The 26,535-nt window shown below is 31.9% G+C and overlaps 1 pseudogene; it reads left to right on the forward strand.

Moving 5' to 3' along the window:
- Positions 1–4,345: 4,345 nt before the first annotated feature.
- On the forward strand, positions 4,346–5,825 carry LOC132934403 (uncharacterized; annotated as a pseudogene).
- The last annotated feature ends 20,710 nt before the right edge of the window (positions 5,826–26,535 follow it).

Here is a 26,535-nt window from a genome sequence, read left to right on the forward strand (position 1 = left end):
AACGCGCGCAACGGCGGCGGACGTAAAGCGCGTCGTCTCGGCCGCGGAGGGCCCGCCGGGAAAAAAGTACTCAAAATCTGACGGGGAACGCGAATAAGTCATCAACGGGGAGGTCCAACGTCTTCAATAGGCGTAAAGCTCGAATTTTGAAAAAAAAAACGTAAAATGTTGGTTAAATACGAATAACATGATAAGGCGAAAGTGATAGCAAAATTAAAATTACGAAAAAAAAAAACGCGGAAAAAAAATTCCGAATTAACAAGGCCGCCGCAAATTTACTTCAATCCGGCAGACAGCATCGAAACCACGACCCCGGGTCAACCGCACCAACGCCTTACCTACCTAACTACCTACTGAGTTGAAAACTGGTGTCGAATCTATGACTCTTAAGCCGTTTCGCCGTCCCGGCGAATCGCGAACGTGGTCTCGACGTCCGCGGAGGGCTTTTGAGCCGGCGTTCCCACGGCTTCGGGCAGCGGACGACCGGCTCCGCCACCCTCGGACGTCGAAAACGCGATATTCGCGAAAAAAAATCGGACCCTCCGACGGCGACGCACGTATTTATGCCTGTATATAGTAATACCCACTCAACGGCGGCGATATGGGCACTCTGTTCTCAGCGTCGTCCCGCGGCCTAGAAATTTAGCGGGGAACGCGAATACGTCTCCGTCCCGGAGGTCGGACCTCTCGAAGGGGGGTTTCGGGCGACCCGCGTCGAAAATTTTCGAAAAATCGTCAAAAACGTGACGACGCCGCGACCACGGCGACGGATTTCTCCGCCAAGGCTCTCTCCGCGAATGGGGCGCGGCCAATAGATTTATCGGGGAACGCGAATAAGGGGCGAACGGGGCCCGGAGACGTGTCGAAGAGGGCTAAAACTCGAATTTTTGAAAAAAAGGCAAAAAACGCGCGCAACGGCGGCGGACGTAAAGCGCGTCGTCTCGGCCGCGGAGGGCCCGCCGGGAAAAAGGTACAGCCGCGCGCGGCCTCTGATTTTGACGGGGAACGCGAATAAGGTCCGAACGGGGCGGCTCGGGGGGGGGGGGGGGTAAAAGTCGAAAATTTGAAAAAAATCTCGAAGAGTGATAAGAAGGAGTGATAACGCAGCGGCGGCGGAGCCCCGTTTTCCCTCCATTATCCTCTAAGCTGGTACGGAAATTCGCCATAGGGGGCGCCCTCGGGTTTCTGTTTCATACTATAAGAAGAAAGAAGAAAGATTTTGATTACAAATTTATTTTATTAGTTGCTTAGATGACAGGGGGTGCCCGAGCACCAATAGCCCCCCCCTGAATCCGCGCCTGAAACAACATCAATCAATCATTGATACTTAAATGGGTGGTAAAATGTATGTTTCTTTATTAATTAAAAAAAACATAAATTAGTATAATAATATTTAATATTATTAAATATTATAATTAAATACTACTTTAATATAATTTTAGTTAGGTATGTCTTAAAAATATTTAGATATCATAAATATATTATATCTATAATTTTTTTCATGTTTTCAGAAAACAATATACAGGGTTATAATTTGTTTATACATATTATTATAAGTTATATCTTCCTTTCCTTATAATAGTTATTGTATACGCCCGGAAACGGGGAGCAGAGACTGAAGAACCATGTGCTACCAACCGAGAAGAAATATCAAATTTAACTATTATCGGTAATGCCTACTAATCGGAGCGATAGGCAACTATACACACACGCCTGACCGACTGATTTCAACACACTTTTTCACGCGACGCTGACACTATGGCGATGATAGTCGATAGGAGGTGACGTATATGGGACTTAGGACAATCCAGGTTAGTTATGGGGTCGGGGGCCCTATGGTAGATCCGGTTTGGTGCAATGACCACAGGGTACAATTATAATATTTGGGAGCTTACTGACTAACTTAAAACACTAGGTATATATAAATATAATATACAGGTGGCGTCCTGAGGTGACGGAAGTTTGAGGGTGATGTCCTAGACGGCCTCCTACACAAGTACACAACGTACTGTAATCATAACTTAATATTATTTACTCAAAAGACCAAAAACAAAAATTGATATTTAAAAAAATTAAATACTTTGACTTAAATTAACATTCTTATCACCAAAATTTGTATACAAATTAGATTTTCAAATTGGCTGCTTTGTCATTTTTTTATTTTTAGTATTGAAACGTAGTAAAATAATAAATATAATTAAGCACTTGTAGCGCAATCGTCTATAAATTGTATATATAAAAAAAAAAAAATGTTTAAATATTAATTCCAACAAAACTTATTTTATATATCAGGCCTTTCTGTTATGCCTAGTGTTATGCGCTATGTTAAATAATGCTCGATAAATGTATTTATTTAATGTTAATAAAATGTTATGTTTATATAATAAGTCTTATTGAATTGATTATAATATTATTAAGTATAAACAGTATAGTTATATTTGTATTTTGTAAAATTTAACAGTTATGTAGAATGCATAGGGGCAATTTCAACTTTTGACTTGGGGGGGGGGGGGGGAGAGGGAGCTGAATATATTAAAGGCAACAGACTATTGAAATATAGTATTTTAAAATTGTATGTCCTGTTTTTTGAGGGGCTACGGCTAATAAGCAATTATTTTAAATTTTAAATTTAAATTTTTGTGCCAATTGTATAGATCAATGAGAAAGCCGTATGGGCTTATTTGATGTGTGGAATTATAATTGATATGATGGAACGATAATTAATATTACTTATACTAATATCACAAAATAATAATATTCTTGAAAGTTGAAACGACACTCGGTCAGCTGATCTGGTTATTGTTTAATTGTGATAGTATGATCTGAATTCTGAACCAATGAAAAACATTGAAACTAAATTTAACGTGGGGGGGAGGAATCCGATAGCTACGGGGAGGCGTATAGCTATAGGTATAATAGGACATTTAACTAACCTGGTACAAAGTACAACAATTATCAATATGTTTAATACTAACCTAACCTAACCTTAGGTCGAACGGTATCGAATTTATCAGTTAAGCTTCTGGGCCTTACAAATAAAAATATTTCAGCAGTGCCGACTATAACACCTCCTTAAACCACTAACACTTTGAGGAGCGCTGTATCTCGCAAACCAATTAACAAAAAAAAAAATATCAACGCGTAAATTTATAAAAAAAAAATGGTTTTAGTAATTTATGATCTTTTTATTATATATTACCATTTGAAAATCAAAAATTGATAGTGGTTTTACCAATAAATATAAGGGTGAAAAAAATTAAAGTAGTATACAGTTTTAGGAAAGCATAAATCTAAAAGTTTTTCAAAAAAGAATCCAAAAAAGTTAATACTTGTGGTAATAAAACTTACTAGGTACACCTTTCTCGTTTCTCCAGATAATAGTACGTATATAGTTTTTATTTTACAAAAATTAGAAAAAGTTTAGTGTACTCGCGTCTCTTTTGGACATCACACGAATTTATATTTTATAGTTACTATTTTAAGTAACATTGAATTCGCTATTCGCGAAATGTAGGATACATGTTTACGCAAATAATAAAGGTGCGCAATCAATAGTTATACATACAGACTTTTTCCAGACTTGGGTAAAATACTTTTAAAATTATTTCAAATACATATTCCGAATACTTAAAAATGTATTTAGAAAATGACATTAGAGATTGACGTACCTATCAAATTACAGATTATACCAATACACGATGTTTAAACAAATAGATTTATGCAAACATTACGTATTATGCAATACCATGATACCAATATATTTTCAGACCAACGGAAAAAAAGTTAATCCAATGAACAATCAATCTAATTTAGTTATTAAATGAATTATTATAAAATGTAGGAACAAGCAAGTTTTGTTGAAAAGATTTAAAAAAATTAACCTTTCAATACTAGTTAATGCTCACCTCTGATAAAATGTATCATAATAATAATGACGACAGTGCCATAAAGAGTATTATTATTTTACTTAAATCTACCAAGTAAAAAAAAAATTGCATACATTTACAACTAATATAATATTATACTGTAAATATTAAAACAGTTATATTTTGTTCTCTTGAGAAATTGACTTTTTCAATAGCGATTTATTATAATAATTTATCGCTATAAAATATAAATAATATTGTTTTACCTACTGGCTAATAGTTAATCGACAGTTACTATAATGTGATAAACGATAATTAACATACAATATTATACATTTTTCGGCATAGATACCTATGTAATTCATTCTTGTGTACCTACGTTGTTTATGAAGTCGTGTCGATTATTATACCTGCATTAATATAATATAATTACACGTATCTTTGTCGATTATCGTCACGACTAATTTTTTTTTTTTTAAATGGCTAATCAACATTTTTTTAGCCTAATAAAAACACCTGACGGACCTTCTGCCGTAGTGCTGAGTTCGGACTCATCGTGGACATTCAATAGTGATAGCGACACATCGCTCCCGATAAGCCGACCAGTGGACGTGGCGGAAATCCGTCCATCAGTGGCGGTGAAAATCTGTCCAGCTGTGAAGACGACCGATACGATCGCGAAGGTTGTAAATTCTCACCCGGACCGAAAACCCATCAATGCCCACGTAATTTCACCTACGGTCACCGAAGAACAGTCCACCGACGAACGGGCCACCGACATACATTCCATCACCGACAAACAGACAACTACCGTAGCGGTCTTTCCGACTTGTGACCATCAACAGGTTCGTTCGTCGCGGACGTTATTATCCTTCGACGATTTGTACGACATAGACGGAAAAGATGTCTGCGCCAAACCACAGTCTTCGGATAGCAGTGGCGTAGCGTACAAGCGGCACGTGACCGTTAGGGTGGACGTGGCCGTTCAAGTGGATTTTGTGAATCTGCAACAGGTGAATTGTACGGGTAAAGATTTACGTATATTTAACAGAGATTTTTTACTTTTGTTAAAATCGAGTGATCGAGTGATCGAGTGACCCCTTTCATTTGAATTGTTTTTACAAGCGTAATAATTTAGATACCTACTAAACTAATTAAGAAATATTTTGGTAGTCCTTAAGCCTGTAATTACAGGCATATCAACAGTATTTTTTTTAAAAAAAGGTAAACTCTGCAGTATTAAATACACGCGATCAAGAATATTATTACTTAATTACACGGTTTGGATTTTAAATTTAATTTAACACTTACATTATATAAAATATATACTTATTAATTAATTTAAAATCACGGTCATATTGTTCTTCTCGGTTTTAAATGATAAATCATTATCACTAATGATGCTTATTTTAAATTATACCATTAATTAATTTCGGAGTAAACAATCTCAATAATAGCAAGGAGGGAAAATTACAAAAAAAATTATTTAAGAAATTTGCCGATTTGCTGGATTTACGTGGTTAATATTTACTTGTAAATTCCTCTTCATTAGGGACGTGCCTCCAGTCCGGACGGTGACGCTGGACATCTGAAAACATCGATGGGATTTCGTAGTGGTATCACGGCGGAAGCGAGGGACATGGGCTTTCAGAGCGGTGACATGATGTGGAGGATACCCGGGGCCTCCATCGGCTCTAATCGATACAGAGAACAGACGACTGGCTACAGATCGTCGCAAACCGAAAGTGGCTAAGAATTTGATGATAAACAATGATAAACAGATCATAAAAGTATACATGAATCAGTCAAACAAGGTATCCACCAAACCAGCACCTTTCACGCGAAGGGTCGTCGTCTTTCATCAACCGGCAGGCGACACAAAGGGAAACTGATCGAACAATTATATGATGGTGAAAAAAATTGATAAGCGTCAAGGCTGAAGTTTCGACATTTCGTTAGATCAAATTAATTGGAGCCTGTTGACGTTGTACTGTTGTAAAGTTTTGTAATTTTGTTAAATAATCGTCGGCACTGTTATAGAGTATAATATACCAAATACCTAGTATATTACTTGTAACATAACATACCAATGTATTTCTAAATTCTGCGATTTCATTAATAATTATATACCTATGTATTGTATCGGGACGTTATTATTTTATTTTTGAAATTGTAGGTACATTGCCATCAAATGAAATGTTCATGAACTTAATCTTTAAAAATACATTGGTTGTTCGCGCCGGGAATGCTCAACAACCGTGGGCCGGTCACTAAAACACTTCGTCGCGCACTCCTCTCACACACCGACCGGCCTATAGCTTATGTGTATATTATGTTATTAGCATTCTACAGAAGGTGGTCCAGGTTCGCCGAGCAAATCCTGCGAATGCTAGTGTGTAGGTGGGGTGTGTATGTGAGTATGTATGTGGAACTTATAACTAATTGACAATGTAACTCAAGTAATAACATGACAATTAAATATAAGTTGTCACCTTTGTTTATTGACGAAATAATGTATATGTGATAATAAATATATAGCCTTACTGGCTCAAAAAATAATAATAAGCATGATAATAATATAGCCCTACTGGCTAAACAAATAATAATAAGTATGATACTCACAATATGTATAAAGTGCGAATACTGGCCAGCCGCTACATGCACCTAACCTAAGTGTAATATAAATTATAATGTACCACTAATAAATAATAATTATTACAATAATATTACGGCCATTGGCGGTAACAACAATATAATATTCAATAATAATTCTACAATGACAGTGGCTATACGAGCCGTGAATCATAATAATATAAAACACAGTGACGATAGGCGCACACAATAATATACAGAATATAATAATATAAAACACAGCGGCGACGAGATATTTATAAAAAAACAGGAACTTGGTGATTAGCACATATAAAATATTAGTATATTACAATAAAAAACTTCAGCGATTTGCGCCTGCAATAATTGATCGGACATACAACCACACGAGTTTACGATCGATGCACTACTAACTAAATAAAAATAATATACCTAATAATTCACACATACAAAATAGTATACAAGATATATTTTACAGATAGGACATGATATATGTGTGCGGTGTGGGTCGTGAGATAGAGGTGCGCGGAGCGTTCGGCCATAGTGCCACTAATTAAAATAATTTTGTGATATAAATACTAATAAAAATATTGTCGTTCTGGCGCAAACATTGGTAGGTACCTACCTAAAGTAATATTTTAGGAAAGTACAAGGTTCCAGTTAATATTTGACCTAACTATTTAATTTAATAATTAACTAACTAGTTAAATCGTTATTAGATCAAATTAACTGGAGAATGTTTTATTGTACGTATACATGCTACAATAGTTCTACACCAATGTATTTTTTAAGTTGCGAGTTCATTAGAATTTCATTCGTTAACAATATACAATTTAAAAATAAAATTCCCGTACAGTATACAGGTATACAATTATTAGTAAACTCCCACATTGGTAATTGGTATGGTAATACACTATAATATTATAGTACAGTGCAACGACCACCACCCATTCCAGAAGTCAGTTAATTTGCAAACTAACGAAACGTTAAAACTGCGGCCGAGAGTCGTGTACTGGTGTTCACGACATTAAAATTGTGAAATAATATTTATTATCATTAATTTATGTGTTTCAATACACATAAGTGCCTATTCTGATACAAAATATATTTTAATAATACCTATGTTTAACTTTATGTTGTTGTTAAAGTATTAAACTACTAGCCGACCCGTCACAGCTTCGCCCGTGATTGGTTGTTTATTTTGCCTTCGGACCATGATATGTAGAATTTTTTATTCAAATATTATTGTTTAATGTGATCGGCAAGTAAATATAAAAAACGGTTAATGAAAATGGATTGAAATTTTTCTAGCGTTATAAATGATAAAAATAAATACAGATAAAAAAGAAATAATTTATGATTGATAAAGAATTTGATTGAAGTTGATGAAGAAAAAAAAAGAATTAAAAATAAGAATTTTATAAGACTTCTGAGTATATGATGTTTTTTGTTATATTTCCTGTTGAAATTAAAATCATAAGATGATTCGGGTCTCCAGTTCGAGAAAATGCCACGTATAATTGCCCATGTGAAAAGCACTCTGTACGAAAATCTACGCCAACGTACTTGAATGTTTGACCTTGTGCTTTGTATATGGTAATGGCAAAAGAAACTTTAACCAGGAATTGAAGTCGTTTGAAAGAAAACGGCAAGTCAGAGGGAATCATGGGAATTCTTGGAATAAATGCAATTTCTCCTTTCGCTGGCCCTGTAAGAATTACGGCTTCTATAATATTATTTCGCAACGATTTTATTTGTAATCTTGTACCATTACATAAGTTCGGTGGTTGAAGATTACGTAATAATGTAATTGGAGCACCAATTTTTAATTTTAGTTTATGAGGAGGAAATCCCGAAGGAGAAAGAGAATTGAGAAATTCTTGTGGATAATGAATAGCATCATCTGTTGATGTAACTGCTGTATCAATAGATAGATATTCACGTGAGTGTCCATCGAATTTTAGAAGGATGATATCATTAATTTATTCTGCTGTTACATTTCTTGGAGAGATAATAGCTCTTTCACATAACCACTGATAAGATTTATTGGACAGATTAAAAATGTCAGGATAAACTGTATAAATCAACTCAACAAAAAATATAGAAACAGATAAAAAAAATTATTCCTAACAACACTGCAGATCCTATAAATATAGTTATAGAATCAATTTTACACTTATGGGCCTTGAATAATTATTTGATGAAGACCAAGCATATAGGAACAAAATAGGAAAAAAAATACATAATTATTATGTTCCTGACAATTTTTCTTTTATTGTGATTACAATATCTTTACATTGGCTGCTGGAAAGAAGTAGTTTTACGATCCTAATCTCGCGTTTTTAAAGGGAAGTCAAATCAAATTGTACATAAAATAATACGTAAATAGTCAGGGATACAAGATCTTAGGTACAATTGTATCTTATGTATCTTGTATCTCGATACAATTATATTATGGAGTATCTAGTATCTTGTATCGCGATACATTTTCAGACAATGTGATAATATATCGAGTATTTCATAAAATAATTTATGATGCGATACAAGATACAATTCTGATATTTACTATCAAAATAATCTCTATATATAAAAAAGCTGGTTAGTGAATGTCGCTCTGCTGGACAATAGGTTACAAGTGGACAATGTATAATGGATTGTATTAAACTTGAATTAAATGACATAATATCATTGTATTAGAATAACGTTTCTGAGCGGAGACGGTTTATCAGTCTGGATTTTTAAAATTGTTTTTATTTATTATAGCCTTTAAGTAGAATTAATATTATAATAATATAATTTTTTATTCGTTGTTACAGTGATAAGCAATTTTTCAGTAGTTTTTCCCATGACATTAAATAACTATTGAGAAAATCGAAAAATGACCACTTTAAAGTACCATCTTGAAATCAAAGCTTTACATCTGGTAGAAATTTTATATTCAGGATATATAAAAAAAAAAAATAAACACCATTGTAAAACCACTAGCTTACTCGATGTACATGAAGTTTCCCCCCCCACACTTTGTCCGATTGACTTTAAACTACCACCAATTAATTGAAAACTAATTGCAAATAATTGCAAATCGAGTTTTGGTAATTATGAATCGTTTTTATATATTTTTTAGACATATTTACGTATTAAGATACGTTTTATTTAAATTATACTAATTTTTTTTTTACTTAAATTTTTCTATTAAACTATATCCAATTAGTTCATAATATTACTAAATTACTGTTTGTTCCTATTAACTATTATTTAGTTCATAATCACGTAGTTAAAGAAGTATATTTGTTATTTAAATATGTTAATACAAATTAGTTTTTAGCTACCTACCATAATTATATTATAATATATAAATATATATATATATTATTATAATTATATTATTATCTAGATAAAAATTTGATCATCTTTACCTTTAGCTATATACATTTAATAAAATAGACGCAATAATAAACCACTGTATAGACGATCATCACCAAACAACATGTACTTCATTGCCCGATAAATGTATTACTATAGAGTAATATATAGATGACTGAAACTTTGTTCAATTCGTTATTTAATATTCGGTGTATGCCGTGTATGGTGTTCAAAATTAATCTCAACTTTTCAATTGCCGGGAATAAAAATTTTGATTCGCAGCTGTATATTATCAGGTAGGTAGGTAATTTACCAACGGTAGATCTCGGATCCCGTGCTATTTGTACGTGAGTGTATGATTTAACTCTAAAGTATCAAAGTTATATCAAGTTGAGGTATTCTACCTACCGTGCATTAATATAATCAATTAATACAAGATCCTAACCTAACTTGTTGCGTTACTGTTGTATATTTGACATCCAAATTTCCTACTTTTTCGGTAGATTTTCCTAAAATTTTATTTCATAGAAACCTTCTTTGAGATATAGACTTTCGTTTAAAAAAAATATCAAGAAGATTTGATAAGTAGTCCCAGAGTTTACCCTGTACAAAGAATTGCATTTCACATTTATATAGTTAGATATAGATTGACAAAAAATAATAATACAAATCAACAAACTTACCCGATTAACCAATAACAACCAATATAATATTATATTAAATATTTAACTAAATTGTCTAACTGTTGTATTTTTTGACATCCAAATTGTCTACTTTTCCGGTGGGGTTTTTCTAAAATTGTATTACATAAGAACCTTCTCCTGACAATTACAAACACAACAAAAAAAATTACCGAAATTGGTGTAGCTGTTCATGTGTGATGCGATGACCAAGGGTAACAGGGATCCATTTTTATATATAGAGTAATAGAGATATAGTAACTGTAGCAGTATTTGTATGCTACATTAAATTAATAATTACCAAAATAAGAAAGTGGCTATTTGATTACCTCAACCAGTTACCTCACCTTACAACTGTAATATTATATTGAAATGTATGTTATTTATTAAATCATATATCATAGGTAGGTATATACAATATCTTTTTTTGGTTTGTGTAGTATATTGTTTGCATTGTGTTATATACTACGGCGAACGTCATTCGAGGTGACTGACCTGCCAAACACCCAAAAAAATTCGTTGGCTATATGATTTGCATGGACGCCCGACATTTTTTAAATTTTTTTTCACGTAATTTATTAGTTATTTTTGCTTTTTTGGTGACAGTAAGGAACGCTGTCCGAAATCCGACGCAGTCGGATTGCATACCTGATGACGTGACCCGGCCGTCGCACATTGCCGGCTATCCGACGAAGTCAAATTGCCTACCTGGATAACTGAGGTGACTGATCTGCTAGATTTTTTTACGGAATTTCGAATTTCTGGGCAGCAGTAAAGAACGTTGTCGGCGAACGTTATTGTTTACCCGGGCTACCACGTCAAACCGTGGTGGTCCTAACCTTATCACAGTTCCTTATCACCAGACATCATTATCACACACCAACCGGCTCGAGACTGACGACCAGACTAAAAGACCACTGCTGCTTCCGATATCGGTTAAAATTCTTCGCCAACTCGGGGGGTTTGGGGGTCTCCCCCAGCGATACTGGGAGAGCTAGTTGTAGTGTAAAATTACTGTCAAAATTATTTTGATTATATATAGTTATATCTTATTTGTATATATTTGATTTTTGATTTAAAATAAACGACTTTAAACACGAAATAATATTTATTTACGTAAAAACATTAATATTTTTAGCATAGAACATATTTAATATTTGTATATAACAAAATATTGTTATTGATAATAAAACAATTAATTTTTGCGTATGGAACTGGAGAGCCACAACTTTACACCAAAAAAATCACATGTGGCTCGCAAGCCGCAGGTTGCTGACCCCTGGCTTACATAAAATATTGCTAGATACATAGGTATTATAGATAACAACAATTTAAAGGCGTTACAAGAAAATTTAAGAAAATATGAAATGATAGAATTTATGATCGCAGGTCATAGAGCTGAAACTCCCTCAGAAATAAAACTGATATAATACAAAATCAATTAAATCAGATTAATAACAAAACTGTAGAAAAAAATAAAATAAGCAATGAAATTAAGGAATTAAAACAAATAATTCAAAATTACTCATTATGTAGAAAAACCAAAAAATCAAAGAATTTTGATCATGCAATTAAAAAAAAATGTGATATATGTGGTTTAAATAATCACGATACAAATAATCGTTTTAAAAAAATAAATTACGATTATAATAAATGCCAACTGTGTGACAAACCAGGACGTACAGCAATAAATAATAAAAAAAAACAAATGAAAATATAAAACAATGTTCAATATGCAATCTTAAAAACCATGAAACTAAGGACTGTTATTACAAAGACGGGAACATTATTAAATGTCGATTATGTGAAAAAGTAGGCTATAGGGTAGAAAAATGTTTCAAACTAAACGTTGATTAAAAAAAGTTAAACTGAGGTTAGACTGTAGGGCTGATGACGGATCACCTTTTAAGTCAGCCAAACTCTCAAATAAAAATAAGAACATTAAATAAAATACATCCACAAAATATTAAATAAATAAATAAAAACATTTTAGAAATCTTGCAAGAATATACGCTATCGCACACAAATAAAGGGTAATGAATAAAGGTTTATGAATAAAGGGTTATTAGCAGGAAAAATATGTAAAAAATACATCGGATTTTCTGACACTTTTTCTATTTTAATTATAAATGTCGGTGACGCTGTACCCATAATAACAAACAAAAGACTAATTATATTCTTATTACTAAACCATATTATTATCAGAAACCTTAATATAATGATATACAAACAGCCATAAGGAATTTAACTAAATAACTATACAAATTAAAAGGAACATTATAAATTAGAGGCGCCCAAAATAGCCGCTGGATAAGTATAATTGGTCTATCATTAAATAACTCTTATTTTATAAATTTTTAAACACCGATATTGAACTAATTGTCTGTGATTATTATGATCCCCAGTTATCAAACAATTATAACACACATCCTAATATAGAAAAAGACGTATTATCAAATATAAACAGCGATAAAATCGATAATCAAACGGAAATCAAATCAAATATTGAACATTGAACAGTAAATTCTATGTTTATAAACCCGAGGAAAATGTTTCAAGTGATGGCAATAATTGTGGCATATAATTTATGCTATATGTAACGCATTAAATGATACCAAAACAAATAATATTACGACTATGGCTGACTTATTAGATTTACTTCACTTATCTGTGCTTCCAAACTATTGGTGGTCCGATGACGAACCAGCGTGTATAGCCAATTATTATAATCATGATACTTATATATTACAATGACACGAACAAAATGGATATAATTTACAGAACAAAAAAAGGCAACCTATTACGCTATGTTATGTCAAGAATTCACACTGGATACCAGGAACAAAAACATTAAGACAAACGAATAAAATACCCAAAGAATATATTCAGATTGAAATATATCACCTCTTAAAAACATTAGTTATTAAGTTGATAAATTACACATTTACTATTAGAATAATACATGTATCAGGAAGTAAATACTCTTTTACAATTGTAATATTCCCATTTAAATATTATTAAATAATTGTCATTTGTTATCCAAATTAATCACAACTTAATTTTCATATTTATAACTTTTAATACTATATTAACTATTTTATGTAAAACCTCAAATAATAAAACTATGTAGGTACATCAGAATATAATATTTATATATGGATAGTTTAAATTTTAAGTTTTAAGTAGGACAATAACTAACAAATTAACTCTTTATTTAAAATATTTTGTATCGTAAATATATTTGTAATTTTATACACCATGTATCCAATCAGTGGCGTAGCCAGGTTTTTTTTTTTTTTTTTTGGGGGGGGGGGCTGATCAACTTTTACACTTTTTCACATTAAATAATAAAATTATAAAATTGTACACAATAATCATGTTATATTATATTAAAATCTAGCTGTAGCAATATGTACACCAATAATCACCTTCACACTACAACAACAGACCTTATAGGGTTCATTGCATATATAACTGTAATACACCTAATATAAAAATAACAGATTTCAACAGTCTCAAAGTAGATTTCTGTGATGTTCCAACTACAATTAACGTTCAACCTATATACAAAGAATTCAAATACTACAATAAAAACGTCCAAATTTGAACTTTAAATGCTTATAAAAAAAAATTATGCCTATGTATTTTTAATATTTTTCAATTGATATTTTAACAATATATCAGGAGCCTTGCATTAAATGTCCACGATTTTTTACCCAACAAATAAAATTGTACGGTGTATAGAAATGCTAAAATATACATTCAGTTAAATGTTCAAGTATCTACATGAGCGTTTCTCAAAATGTGGGTCGTCAGTCAATTTTTGGTGGGTCATGAAATATTTTTTAAATTATATAGATTTCAAGAAATTTATGTTAAATTAATATTAAATATGCCTCTTGAATATATGATTATGTTATTAAGGGGATTCGATACCATGATTTTTTGTTTTTGTCTAACACACGCGTGACTAGTATTTTAGACGTGTTTTTTGCCAAACATTCCAATTGATCTATTAAAGCGATAAGAATTCTGAAAACAGATTTGAATTCGTCGTCAAGTCTACTTGAAATCAACTTTCTCACATTTTTGATATCATCCACAAAATTCCAAAAAACGTCATATTAAAAAAGAGTATTTAAACATTTTTGTATTTCAATTTTTGGAGAAGCTAAAATCAAAAAATCAAAATTGTGGGAAAATCGATTTCAAGTAGACTTGACGACGAATTCAAATCTGTTTTGAAAATTCTCATCACTTCATTAGATCAATTGATATGTTTGGCAAAGAATCCATCAAAAATCCTATGTTGCGAGTGTGTTAGACAAAAATAGAAAATCACGGTATGGAATCCCCTTAAATATACTTATATTATTATAGTAATATATAGTACCAAAAATTACGTGAGTAATAAATAATAATTCGTCATATATTTATTTAATACTCCTTATTATTAAAAGTACATTATTTTGTAAAATATATTGATTATAAACCTATAAAATAATAAATACCCAATAAAAGTAATAAACAAACTTTGTTTTTATAACTACTTTTTGAAAAGTTAAGCCCCGTGGGTCGTGAACGATTTTTCGGAGGAAATTAGGGCCGCGGTACAAAAAAGATTGCGAACCACTGATCTACAGGCTTTCGTTTTTTAATTACAATAAAATAAGAATATCGTTAGATGAGAAGTCGTGTGAATATCAAATGTTTGAAAAATATGAATTTCAAACGCTCATAAAAATGTAATTTGACGTTCTTGTAGACATTTTTTTTTTTGATAAAGGTAGACAAACTTATGAGGAATCTTGTATTACATTTTCAAATCTTGGAATTAAAGAGAAAATTTTTTATGAATTTCTAACTCAAAATAATTTGCAAATTATTACGTATTTTGTCAATATTTAAACTTTATATGCTTATAAAAGGAAAATTGTGACTATGGATTTTAAATTTTTTTCATCTGCCTTTGAAAAAATATGCTAGGAGCCTTCTATTAAATTTTCAAAATTTTTACCCAACAAATAAAGTTTTATTGAAATTCATAGAGAAAAACTAATACAATTGGAAACTAAAAATGTCCCTAAATAGTTCAATATAAATCAAAATATTTTGAATATCTTATCGTGTATAGGAAATGGAAATATGAACACCAGTGAAAATGTCATGTAAATACGTTCATATTAAATTGGAAATTATTATATTATTATATTATTCATATATATCGGGAATTTTAAATTTTGACCACCCGAATGCACCAACTAGATTCACTTTACCATCGAACAAGATATTGTTGAAGAAAATCAAAGCAGTTTTACTGCCCCAAACCGTGATGACAGGCACAAAAAAAAAAAAAAACAAAAAAAACACACATACATACATTCATCGTTCCACTCAGAATCTAAAAGATTATCAACTAATTAGAACATCAGCACAGCCTAGTCATATTATACAAAAAAATTAAAAATTAAAAAAAAAATGTACTTTTGCAAAAACATTGTATCATTAGTTTTAAGTTACCTGTAAGTTCCATAGTTCTATTAAAGCATAACATAGTGAGTAATAGTATATATATTAGTCTTACAATTTTTTTTCTTATTACATTTAAATATTATGTAATACTAAGTACCTATAAGTGTAAAAAAACTAGGGTAAATGTAATGATATACACGTATGTCATTCTTTATAGATTATATTTAGATTTAAGCAAATAAATTAAATGGTACCATACTAAAATATTATCATCAGCTGTATAAATACAAATTATCTATACATTATACTACAATTATAATGACACACACACACACACACACACACACACATGGAACCAATGCCGCAATCTACAATATTCGACTACAGTCAAAATTAGCATCTCACACAGACACACCACCATCCATAAAAACCCATACGACACACACAACGGCGCTCAGTCACTCATTCAATCTGACCACAACTATTGTACATGTTTCATCCTTAAATTGTTCTTTTAAAATATAAAAATAAATCAACTGTATTATATTTCTGATTGTTGGAAGTTTATTTTAATATGTATTTCCTGTTTGACATCCAGTGTCATCCAGATATCATAGATATCCAGTAAGATCGTACACAAATAATCCTGGATCGCAAGTTCTACGAAAGGTAAGTGACAAATTTATTCAACAGTCATCGCGTATTGCTCAATCTAAATTTAAACTAAAAGAAAATTTCTAGTACTCCCCCCCCCCCTAAACCATAATACTAAGTGATAGTATTTAAGTAATGAGTCAAAGCTATATTATAATAAAATCAATATTTAACTGCACTTTTATACATATCCATTAATAGTTATAAAATATAATCTAACCATCGCATACTATTTTATTAATCCATTATTCATCTAATATTAACTTTAAATCATATTTTTAACTCATTATAATAATTTAATGAACAATAATATGTATGTTTAATGAAAGAGTGGTTAAAAATGTTGAACCAATTAAGCCGAAAATGAAATATAATATATATACAATATAATACAAAGAAAGTAGTTGCAAAAAACAATAATAATAATTTAAACGGAATGGTAGTAGGCCACTGCCCACTGATGGTCACTTCTACAGCGTTCTCACGGCCTATTCAGTGTTTTATCTGGACGCAAAGATTACCATGGCAGCGGGCGAAGCCCGACCATCAAGGTTGCGAAAGCGACAACGGTCGTCGACGAGCGGGTGGTGCGCTTGACGGCACTGCAGTGTGTGTGTGTGTGTGTGTTTGTTATTAAATAGTAAATCTTAAATTATTTATTGTTCGTAGAATTTTCGTAATTTATTTCTTGCGTTTAACTTGTATCAACTTTTCATTATTGTTTCTAGGTCGTTCTTTTACACCCTGTATTCCAGGGCCTAAAATACATCTAATTTCAGAGGACACAACACACTTTATTAATTTCATTGTTACTTTTGGGCTTTGATAGTTTTCTATATAAAAAAAAACCTATGGGGTTGTAACTCACAAAATCACCCTCCACCACTTTATATACCACTTACCCTGTAAGTGAGTTAGTGACGTAGTTTTTATAATTATTTTAAATCACTAAAAGCAGCAAATTAAAATATTAAAATATTTTTGAATGTTATCATCATCAATTAGAATATAATTTATGTAACGAAATAGTATATAAGAATATTCAAGGTTTTTAAAAAAGAAATTTGATTATGTTTAGAAAATAATATTGGGTTTGTTAAATAAACTGTTATAATATAATATTAAATGTATATTATTATGTTTGTAGATCCTTTTAGTTATATTTATTATAAGACAAAATTCTAATTCTTTAAACTCCGATCTATGATTATAATAATTAGTTTAATATTTTAAAATGTTTTAGACTTAAAATAAACAGCAATTCATATTTATAATATGCTATAGTACATTAGTCCTACCTATATCTAATTATACAATATTATGACAATATTCTATAAATTACGATGCTCTTACTAGTTAATTTTTTAGTAGGTATTACAGTAAACAATATTGCATATAATAATTTAAACATTTTATGTACCTACATGTTTAGTTATTTTAACTAAGGCAGGTACCTAATTACTTTGATTTGACCCATTATCATTTCTTCTTTTTTTTTTAACAAACTTGTCCATAGTATGTGTAGAAATAAAATAAGTAGGTAATTAACTTAAGTTAACAGAATAGGTAACTAGTAAATTAAAATATTAAATGATTAATATTTGTTATTTCTACAAAACTAAAAACATGTTATAAAACGTGGGACACACATTTGTCATTCAGGGGACACACTTTGATTTTCAGGATACACAGTATTTCGCCCCTGCTGTATTCAGAAAATATTTTAATGCGGTACCTACTTTAGTAGGCAATAATACAAAGCGATTTTTTTTTTTAAATCTTTTCATTATTATTGATAATAATTGTTTGATTGTATTATGTTTGCATATTAGATAGGTAATCACTATTCATACTATCGTTTTAAAAACCAAAGTAATTTATTGTAATCGATCAAACACAATCATGATAATATTTAACAAATGTTTAAACTCAGAAAAAAAATAATAATATTATTTTAACATAATGATCTCACGTTAACGCAGTGTAATGTTTGATCCGTGTATAGATACCAGCTTGTCACTATAAACGACCACCTCGAATTTAAATCGCTAGCAAAAATTTAATTTTACAGACCATGTGGCGCAAACAAAAAAAATTAATTTACGTCGTTCATTCGTGTTCATTCGTGTGCGTAGGTAAAGCCCCGGAAAAGTTTTCGCACACGAAGAATTGGGAAATTCACGCATCTACATTATCGTCCATATTTTATCGTGTACACATAATTATGTTTACCCGAAACGAGCCATTCGGTCATAACTTTTAGGTAGGTACCAATACATATTATACGCATGTGTGCGTTTAAATGTAAAAATTTCATCCAACCACCGTGCACGGCTCTTATTAAAAATTGAGATGGGATTTTTTAGGTCAAATCGAGTTTTTCGTCGAATTGACATCCCATACGACAATTCATTCGTGCTATTCGCCATTATGCTATTGCCCGAAGTCCAGTGGTGTCCGGCCTGGCCCTCAAAAAAAAAAAATATTTGATCTATATACACATAATGGTTTATACGAGACAAAAAATGCCATTCATCAATACTATAAAACGTGCACTGTCTGGCATATGCATGTACCTACATTGTTTGTAAACATAATGCGTTTCCGTCACTCGTGTGACAAGACCCGAAGGGTGTGGTGGCATGCTCGGGGTGTGGGTTGTATGTTAGTGATGAGGGGGGGGGGGAGGTCAGGGTCTTGAAACACGTTTCGTTTACCCTATTCGTATATCGAACACGCTTCCTTATAATAATTAATAACATACAGATCTCGACTGATGCGACCAGTGACACTCACTGCTGGAATTCGCCGCTGGCTTCGCCACCCCTGTAGCTTCCACCACTCACCAGCCTACCAAATGTGTCGATTGAAAGGTCTGTGATCGCCATCGTTATCGACGGCAAATCGATGGTACTCGCTGCAGCAGTTGTATCTACTCCAGTCTCCGGTGACGAACGGTTCAACACTTCGACCTCACATTCCGTTATTTGCAACGCCATCCGTCTACGATCTACGACCACCTCAACTATAATAGTATACGACTTTACGGAGTTTTATACGCTGCAGCTCCGACTTTGCATCGCCCGGTAAGACTTATTGTGCCAATTATTATTATTGATATACTCGCGCACCACCAACTAGGTGTTTTTGTTTTACGTATTTTTAATATATTGTATTATAAATACGTATATTTAAATTGCCGATTTTCTCCGACTTATTTAGAACAAGAGACTTATTTAATTAAATCGTGTCTTTTCTGCGCCGTGCAATACAATTTTATTGATTTTTATTTTAATAGGTAATACCAATATGTTGCTATTTAGATACTTAAAAAGTCCTCTCTTTATTTGTTTAATTGCAATGAACATAAAATATCAATGTACATATTATAACACATTTGTATGTCATAAGTCATACAACCTTATTACAAGTTTATATAAAACATATTATAAGTACTTTAGGTTATACCTTATATCTACTTTGGATTCTATTATTATGTTAAAAATATGTAAGTAAATAAAGACATTTTATTAATTAATTATTTAATTATTTTTTTTTTTTGATTATTTGGAATTATAGCAAATTATACCCAAAACATTTTTAGCAATACTTACTGAATATATGATATTATAAGCAAATTAGTGGGTGATCAAGTAGCAATACATAAATACCCCACCAGAAAAAAAAATTGCCACCGTATCGCCCCCTCAATAAAAAATATCTGGCGCCGCCACTGATGTTTCTCCTATATAGAATCTATCTTTTCCTATTGACAAGTGTGTTATTCCATTTCTGTGGCCTACGTGCCTACGGGTAGGTCGAATCACACTTATTTTGGTCGAACTGCACTTGGGATGAAAAAAGGTATTCCACCAAAAATATTATGCATTTGAAGGGGTTAAACGTTTATAAAACACTCATTTGCCTTCCCACTTACAGGCTTAGGACTGACAATGATTTTAATCATTGGTGAGGTTAAAAATTATTGTTTTATCCAGTGTTAATTATGTTAGTATTGTATTAAATCATCAAATATTATTATTGTCATTATTATACCTTTATTTTTTCAACTAATTTTGATAATTTTTGTAGTAATAACTAATAATATATATATTCTTTTTTTAAATCGTCAAATATTATTCATTTTTTTTTCATTTTTATCATTTTATTTAGTAATTCTTTTTTAAGCTATTGTATAGTTAAGCTTTTATCACGGGCCTGGCGTTGTGACTGAAAAAAAATTTTCGTTTCGAAAATCGTGACCGAAAGATTTTATAATTATTATCTGTGGTTGCAAGTCGGCGGTCGTCGGCTATTGTTTGTAGGTATATTAGCATTAACAGGTAGCAGGTAGGCCGGGGCTATACACGGTGACTGCATGTAAACTGCGGCAAAATTAACCTTTTTTAAAATTCGATATGTAAACTGCGGTAAAACAAAATGTAACATTTAATGTATAATTTATACGATCTGCGACAAAACCGATAAGATACACTATAATATAAACTGCGGCAATTTATTTTATATGCCTATACTATGTACTGTATAATATACATGTCGATATGATAACATAAATTATAATATATATACCTATTACCTATGTGGTTATGTGATATTATGTACCTGTATTCTTAAGTTAATTTTGTTATATTACATACAAATTGGTTAAGTAAATCCCAATGTATTTTTAAGTGTATAGAAGTATGATTAGTAATAACTAGTGAGTTAGATGTCAGCAGAAGAAGTTTAAGAAATTTAATATTTAATGGGGCTCCATTCGATGAAAAAATGTGGGATTTTAGACCCATAAGCCAGGCAAAACTGGAGGAATTTGGTTTGACGGATTTTATTTTTTGAAAACGGATTATCCAGAGGCGATTTTGAATATTTATTTTTTCAGCTATGATATCTAAGAATAAAAATATGATATTTTTGTATTTATATTATTCATCACGACACTAACAATTATTGAAATATAAAAAATCGCCTCTGGCAAGATCTAGTAAACTCGTTAATCAATTATAATCCGTTTTCAAAATTAAAATCCGTCAAACCAAATTTCTCCAGTTTTGTCTAGCTTATTGGTCTAAAAACTACTTATTTTAATTTGCAAAAAGTTGACCATAATTTAAAGCTCCGTCTATGCCTGCGCGTGCGTTAGTTAACTGACGGCGAATATAAATAACGACCCATTTACCGAACTGTATGATGCGGGCTTACTGTTATAATAAAGGACATTTCTAGGAAATATTGACCGAAAACGATTACAGATTAAACTTACACATACTAGTCTTCGTTTACTTCGCACACACCTACAAGTCATTTTAATGTCATCGTGTTGAATTGCCTATATTTATTTCCTTAAAACACGACCGACTGGAGCCCCTTAATTCAACATGGATTTTACAATAATGTTTAGCCAGAATGGTAAACAATATATATTAAGTAGTGTTAAACAGTGATTATAAAATATGGGAATGCTCAAAATATAAAATATAAATATGCAGGGACAAATTGGTCATAAAAAACAAAAATACATAATTATATTTAAATAATAACTCATAAGTTAATATGATGTAGGTACCTATATAATTTATACTATCGTATCGATACATATAACATGTATATACGTATAGGTATATAAAATAAATTGGCGCAGTTTGTATAATGTTAAATTTGTATTTTTCGCAGTTTACATATTGAATTTAAAAAAAAAAGGGTTAATTTTGTCGTAGCTTAACATTTCCCTAAACGGCGTATTACGCCCGTCGTGTATAGCTGCTTCGGCATAAACCAATGCATTTTAAATTCGTCGGAAAACGCTGCGACATTCGGAACGCGGCGGAATACCTAAATGTACCTATAATATACGATGTACGGTGTTTATCTACCATTATCGACAAAAAAAAAACTCATTTTGACATTTTCTTTTCGGTCGTTGCGTTCAAAAAGTGTAACTTGAATTAATATCTTACAAAAATAATTAATTATAATTGCATGATACACATAAATATATAATAAATAAAGTTATGTATATAACTACAAAATTGCTATGCGATAGCTTTACCGCGGCAGTCCCCGAGTGCCTCATGACTTTTTTAATGTTATGTCTAACGACACGGTATTGTTACACGGAAATATTATGCACTTTTGCACGTACACGTGAACACTTACTTCATAGGGACTTTACATTTTAACTCCTTTTTTTGAATCCAAGTGCAATATGACCATTTATTTTTAGGTAATAAGTGCAATTCAACTATCACGGTGCGTGCGGGGGGTCCAGGAAATGGTATCGACACATGATCAACACAAGGTTATTCGATATTTAAAATATTATCTTTTAGTCGTACTGCGGACATCTTGTGTACCAGCGCTATCGATAATATGGGTCATAGTAATGTGTTTCCTAATATATATATTATATTACATCCATATTATGTTTGACCCCTTTTCACCAATACGGAGTATTATATAATAATCCTGCTGTTTGATCTTTTGTGTGGTCATTTTGTGCTTTTGCTACCCAGATGTGTTTGCGAGTCCTAATTATTTAGGTTATCTATTTAGTGTATTAATGCTAAGCTTTTCCTGTCCATAATCATAGTTTTGGGTTTTAAATATATATGTCCTAAATATATATTATTATAATGCTTGCCTCCAGTAGGTACATAACAATTATATAGATTATAAATTGTAATCACCAGTTTATATCATATATCGTTTTGCCAAACACCGAATTACTGTAGTTTTGGAGGGCGTCGTATCTGGACAGATCGTGTCTTATTAAAAATACGAAAAATCATTTTACCATATCCCCCTTTATTATCATTCAAAAGTAAAAATAAACATTTAAATGCAAGCTGAAATATTTTGTATGAACATTTATTATTACTATTTCATTGACTACTTAATTTTAAACAATTTATGAATATTCTGCCGCATAATTTTATTAAACTGATATAGGCAGGTATATCAATAATTGGTATTGTCGACTACGATCGCACACCCCACCGCAATGCTATTAAGAGGACGTCATACCTGCATGCGTTGTCTCCGTCTTACACACGTACGACTTGGACAAAACAAGTTTACGCAGTCTGAGTACGCAGTCTCAATTTTGGTGTTGGAATAAAAAAATATAAAACAAAAATAAAATATGTCAATATTTGGGAGGGCAAGACTTCAAGATTTTGAAAAGTTAAAGGTACTTTAAAAATGTTGAAATATTTGATATTTCTAAACGATAATATAATGAACGTTATATTGAGTACAATGGAAAAAACGCAACTACTTCCCCCCATAAATATTGTAAAAATTTAATTTTATGATAGGTATTTTTACTCAAGAACCAAAATTGAGCGATTTATACTCAGATTGCGTAAACCCGTTTTGTCTATATCGTACGTGAGTAAGACTGAAACAACACGTGCGGGTGTGACGTCCTCTTAACTTATTACTTAACATGTGCATTTGGTTTAAACAACAAATGTATATAACTTAACGTAATACGTATATCTAACGCATTATTTTATGCCATAGAATCTGTATTATATATAGTATACATGTACGTTAGTTATGTTACTATTGTCTAATCGAGTAATTAATTAATTATGTATTAAATTGTTTATTTCATATAATACTCATAATTAAACCTACCTATATAAGTTGTTTCAAATATCATATAGGCATATAATCATACAATTTAATTTCCATACCTTAATTAAATACATATATTTTTACTATGTTTATTTATATTGTATTATTTAAAATCTGTAGCATCGTTTGTATTTTACACCAAATTTGACTCACCTAAAAACTGTAGTACCCACAATTTTTAATATTTTACCACATATTCGAGACCATGTCAAACGATTTAGGAGCGTTGCTTTATAAACGTAGATAATAAAAGTAATAGCTGTGTATATTTGTTTTTTATTGATTTGATTTTATGCTAATGATTGAACCTATCAAACGATGCTTGATAAATGTAGCTAATTATTTATCAAATAGTTTAATTGATCACTTAATACTCATAACTAAACCTACCTACATAAGTAATATCAAATAGTATAGCCATATCATTAAACAATTTAACTGCAAGAATTTAATTAAATACATGTAGATCTATTAGTTTATAATAATTATTGTATTATATAGTATCTGCAGCAGCTTTGTATCATACATACAATTTATAATTAGCAAATTATATTACCTCAAACAATCAACTGCCCTAAAAACGGTAATATATTTAGTACTACCTACATAGTATACATGTAGGTAAATTATATTACTATTGTCTAATTCAAGTATAAAAGAACCGTCCCATATATTCCATAAGTTCTATTTTGTTATTGTATTAATATTGTATTATTTAGAATCTGTTGCAGTATATTTTGTATGCTACACTAAATTTATGATTACTAAATTTGACTCACCTAAAAACTGTAATATATTAAGTAACTACTGCATAGTATAGGTATTACATATTTAATATTTAACCACATAATCGAGCCCAATAAATATTGCTCAATAAATGTAGACAATAAAAGCAATAGCTGTGTATATCAATTTGTTATTTACCTTTAAATTAACTGTTTATTAATTTGATTTTATGCTCTTTACTATGTAGTAGGTACTTAATATAATACAGTTTTTAGGTGAGTCAAATTTGGTAAACAAAAATTTAGTGTAGCATACAAAATATACCAACCCGTAGTATAGTCATACACTCTGCGTTGAAGTATTTAAACGTTTGTCACATCCATCGTGGGGCTAGGATATTATTATATAATTTAACAAACCCAACCACCGTATCAACTCTTAACGTTTAGACATTTATATTTTATGAAGTATGCATGCACCTTCTGTGGCTATATCGTGTATCAAATATATAAATACCGATAGGAGTAGCTCACGGCGTCACCGAGACCGAGTAGGCAAGTCTGTAAAATATAAAATCGAACTCTTCGACGCATATATATATGCCTGTATATAGTAATAACAACGCCGTCCGCTCTCGCTGTCCGCGAACGAAGTACGGCCGCAGGCGGTCAATAAATTTAGCGGGGAACGCGAAGAAGTCATCCCCGAGGTCCGACGTCTCCAATAGGAGTAAAACTCGAATTTTGAAAAAAAAACGTAAAGTGTTTGTTAAATACAAATATTTTGATAAAGAAGGCGGAAGTGATAGCGAAAGGTAAATAAAAGGAAAAAATAAGGCGAAAAAAAAATTCCAAATTTACACGGCCTCCGCAAATTAACTTCAATCCCGGCGGCCGCACCGAAACCACGACCCCGGGTCACCCGCACCAACGCCTTACCTACCTACCTACCTGAGTTGAAAACTGGTGTCGAATCTATGACTCTTAAGTTGTTTCGCTGTCCCGGTGAATTACGAACGCGGTTTCGACGTCCTTCAAAGGGCGTAGTAAAGGGGACGCGATCGCATCGGGAAGCGGACGACCGGTTCCGCCACCTTCGGACGTCGAAAACGCGATATTCACGAAAAAAATCGAACCCTACGACGCACGTATTTATGCCTGTATATAGTAATACCCACTCGAAGGCGGCTATATCGGCCACTCGGCTCTCGGCGTCGTCCCGCGGCCCCGGGACTCGTACCGGAGAAAGTACGGCCGTGTGCGGCCTATAAATTTAGCGGGGAACGCGAATACGTCTTCGTCCCGGAGGTCGGACCTCTCAAAGGGGGGTTTGAGGCGACCCACGTCGAAAATTTTCGAAAAATCGTCAAAAACGTGACGACGCCGCGACCACGGCGACGGATTTCTCCACCAAGGCTCTCTCCGCGAACGGGGCGCGGCCTATAGATTTATCGGGGAACGCAAATAAGGGGCGAACGGGGCTAAAACTCGAATTTTTGAAAAAAA

This window comes from Metopolophium dirhodum, chromosome 1 (assembly GCF_019925205.1).
Source record: "Metopolophium dirhodum isolate CAU chromosome 1, ASM1992520v1, whole genome shotgun sequence".
NCBI lineage: Eukaryota > Metazoa > Arthropoda > Insecta > Hemiptera > Aphididae > Metopolophium > Metopolophium dirhodum.